Source organism: Cibotium barometz, chromosome 56 (genome assembly GCF_041138505.1).
Source record: "Cibotium barometz isolate CiBa-2024 chromosome 56, ASM4113850v1, whole genome shotgun sequence".
Classification (NCBI taxonomy): domain Eukaryota; kingdom Viridiplantae; phylum Streptophyta; class Polypodiopsida; order Cyatheales; family Cibotiaceae; genus Cibotium; species Cibotium barometz.
In genome coordinates this window covers 24925271-24929364 of record NC_141101.1, presented here as the reverse complement: position 1 = coordinate 24929364, position 4094 = coordinate 24925271, and the positions used below count along the sequence as shown (strand labels likewise).

Here is a 4094-nt window from a genome sequence, read left to right as displayed (position 1 = left end):
TAATGAAATAGAGAAAGTGAACAACTCTCCACCACTCTTCTAGATGCTAGATATTTTGTACATGGAAGTGCTTTGAGTTGGTGCACATGTTTTTTTTTGACTTTGGCCCATCTCGTAGTAGGAGAGACCCACAAGTTCTCATTTCTCGCCCTCATTTTACAACCCCACATTCAATTTGTTGGTGTTAATTTATGGGAAAAAAATGTATTTTATTTCACATCAACATGCATGAGTTAACATCAAATGTGATGTCACACAAGTCCTAGATATATAAAAGTAAAAAAATAATAATAAAGCAAAAAATAAAATAAAAAGTAAGAAAAAGAGAGGAGGAGAGTGAAACGTACAAATAATATCCGAGGGGCAACTTGGGGGAGGGTAATGGCAATCAGATACGAGGCAGCCAATTAGAGGAGAGCGCGTGGCAGAAAACCGACTTAAAATCAGATTGAGAACAGCCAATGAAAACATGACAAGTGGTCTGGAACGAGCAGACTCCAGGTCACAATGAGTTATAATTTATAACATGTGACCCGTTTGCTACCACAGAGTCCGTCAGAACTGTTGGAGCTGTTGTCCTCTGCCCTCTCTCTCTCTCTCTCTCTCTCTCTCTCTCAGAGTCTTCCTCTTGCCCACCTCTTTCGCACAGAATCCCTCTCTGAGTCTCTCTCTCTCTCCCGTCGCCCCACCCGCTTTCGCGATCCCTGCCTGCAACCGTTCTTCCATCTGTGTGGCCGCTTTTCAATGGCTGCCTTCGGCTCCTTTGCGGGGCTCGTAACAGCAGGCGCTGGAGCTCTCTGTGGCTTCGAGACCAACGCCCTCAGTATGTTCGACTTCCCAGCGACCAGCAGCAGTTGCAGTGGAAGCCGCAGTCTGCAGATCAAGAACTCCCAACGTAATCTCCAGGTAACGCCCCGTCCTTTCGTTCCGGCAGTAGTTCCGGCGTGTTCCGTCATACTGTTGTGGCAGTGTCTCGTGTTCCAGTCCTCCTATTGACCATGGAGAATTTATGCAGGATCCTGACAGAGAGAGCTGTACGGCCACTGGCAGCAAGATGGGCGGGGGCCCAAGTCATGGGGATCTACACGGCCTTGAAACCCTAGTCCTAGCCTGCTGCCCGTAAGGATTTTGCAAGATCTCCCCATATTTCTTAGCCACAACTTGGTTCAAATTCGTGTAATCCAACCACTAACCTTGAGCTAATCTCCAGAATTAGTCCTTTCTGATGTCTCATTGCCCGATTGTGTAACCTGTTCCCGAACGGAAGAACATATACAGAATTGTAGGGATATTGGCATAGCCTATCATACAAGTGTTTCTCTGATGAGTTTTGAATGCTGGACGTTCTTTTCCATGTGAACTTGTTCTGGAGGTATGTATTGATTATGCAACGGCCAGTGATGGAGGTTGTTGCTTGTACTGTAACACGGTGTTGCCAAGGGACTTCAGAATTAGAAGGCCACAGGTTCAATGAGATCCTGTTTTCAAAGGTTCTTTGAAGGCTGAAGTGGGCTTTGAAGCCCTCCGCAAGCTTCATGGGTGTAGGGTGTCATCAATTCCATCACAGGGTACAGTGAAAAGATCTTTATCTACTGAAATTTGCTATGCCGTCCAACCACTTTTGCAGATCTAATTCCGATTTAAAGAAGAAAATTAGCCTGCCTTAATTTCTGGAAAAGTCTTGAGGTATAAATGTCATACTGTATAGCAAAGTTTACTCACATTTCACTAAGTAAAAGAGATGGTGGTTATGGTTGAGGTTGTGATTGAGATTGTGGTGGTTGAAGTTGAGGTTTTTTGTTGAGATTGTGGTTGTGATTTTGATGGGAATGGAGGGTTGGAAGTCGAGAAGTTTAACCTCTTAACATATTCTCTCTCTCTCTCACACGCACGCTGGTTGAGGTGTGTCTTTCTTTAGCATGGATAAATTTGGATCCAAAAGGAACATTATTACCTAATATGCCTCAAATTGATTATGGCACTCGTTATTATTTATTTTGAGATTACTAAATTATCATGATATTTTTACGTTTTATTAGTGGACATGCAATTTTCACATTGTGAAGGACTATCACGCTGGCCCTAGATGATATTGTGTTGATTCTTTCTTTAGTGGAGCATATGCCATCAACTGCCTTGTTGTAGTAATACTTTCTATTTGTTATGGTCCTAAATGCTAGGCTTCATTATGGATGAGTGTGCTTTGCATCTCCAAAGCTCTACAGCTTACAAACCTTTATAAGAATGTATGCTCTTTTGTATGTGTGTGGGTGCAAAGGGAGGGAGGGGGGGGGTATTGATGCCAAGTTCTACACCCACTATTGGGCATTGATGATGTTACTTGGGATGTTATAGTATCTTGTCCATGCTATGCATGACGGAGCTGATGGTTTATTGTGTGGTGGATGATTAACATGAGGTTATAAATTGCACTTTCTTACAAGGTGAATTTGGGCATGTTCCTTGATTCATCTAGGTACATCAAAGGAGGGGTAAGCATCAAACTAAAAGATACCCTAGCCTCTTTATTCTTATCTCCCAAAGAGGATCCTAGGCTATTGTCTCCACTAATTAATAACCATCACTCCTAGCGTCAAAATAGTAGCCCCAAGCAGCACATGTTTGATTGCTTCAATGCAAAACTTTTATATAAGATTATGCTTCTCAATGACACTATTTGTTGTTTAGGGACACTTGTTGTGTTCATAAGCAACACTAGTTTGGCTATGTTAAAAAAGGTAGACTTGATACTTATAGCAAAGCAATAATATCAAATTTTTCACTCCAATAGTAATGGACCATGCACCTTTGTTTTATGCATGGTCTACTCTCTCTCTCTCTCTCTCTCTCTCTCTCTCCACATTACATAAGGTTCTCCACACTTGAAAGATTTTAACCCAAAGGACCTTATTCGAGCATTGGTCCAAAAATAAGCAACACATCATGAATGACTTTCCAGACTTGAGAAGATGAAATTTAAATTCATCGAAGAATTAGATAATTTAACGAGTTCGAGGTGAAACCTAGTTTCGAATCCGTCACATTATACTTAAATTGTAGTAAATGAGGCAAGGTATGTCCATGTGATATAAAACCACAACAAAAAAGGGTTATAAAAAAGTATTATCTATAGTGGTCTTATAAAATACTATATATTAGTAAGTTCTGAATGGGAAGATTTGGAGAGATATCTAGAGGATGGAGAAAGTGGAAGTTTGCACTACATTGGATGATTCCTTTCAAGGAGTAGTCATAGTAAACGATAGAGTTATCTATGATTATAGAGACATTGATGATGAAGCCACTTTGTCAATATCAAGATGTAGTATAAAGGAAGTCCAATATAAGGAAAAATAGTCCTCTAGATTTATTATAAAAAACAACAAAGAAGTTAATGACAATCATTTAAGAATATAGTAGAGTGAAAAGATAGATAGCAAAACAAAGGGCAACAGACAATGTGATAGATAGAAAATGGAAAGAATTTAAAATTATGAGATAGATTCAATGTGATGATGATGTCGTAGATGGCAATCTAGATGGACGTTGGATGTACTATGTGTGTGGATACTCATAAGCATTGGATACCTTAGCTAACTACGACTATATTTAGTGCTATAGTTTGGTAGGCGCGGACACAATGTGAATGGTTACACAACATAGACATGGTCACCATCCTCAACTCAACCAAGCCAACCAACCACCCCATCACCCACTAATAATGAACTCATACTATTGGGCCAAGAACTTCCACCCTTGGACCCGGGGGTTGTTGGTCCCCTTGGGAACTTCCAAGCCATGGCTAACACCTAGGTCCCAGCTAACACTTGAACCCCTAACCATCTTCTACCATCAATGGTCACAATAATGACCCCATTAACATCTAAGTTGGGGTTACCACCAAAGACACGTGCAATGCTTCTTCTCACAATGGGTCCTTTACAAATGTGCACCAAACATTTATGTGAGATACATTCTGAGAGGTTGGCATTGAGCGTATCCTAACAACCTCCCTCAATGTATGCCCGAAGATAGATTATGTTCTTGGCCCAATGCCAAAGTCAATGAAGATGCTAAGTGAGCCGGTCCTTTCC

At 41.0% G+C, this 4094-nt stretch overlaps 1 long non-coding RNA gene across 1 annotated transcript; it reads left to right on the top strand.

The window, feature by feature from the left end:
* The first annotated feature begins 530 nt into the window (after positions 1-530).
* On the top strand, positions 531-1678 carry LOC147607054 (uncharacterized). Its single transcript, XR_015264837.1, has 2 exons — positions 531-906; positions 1016-1678. It is a non-coding gene; the product is annotated as an uncharacterized LOC147607054 (long non-coding RNA).
* Positions 1679-4094: the final 2416 nt, after the last annotated feature.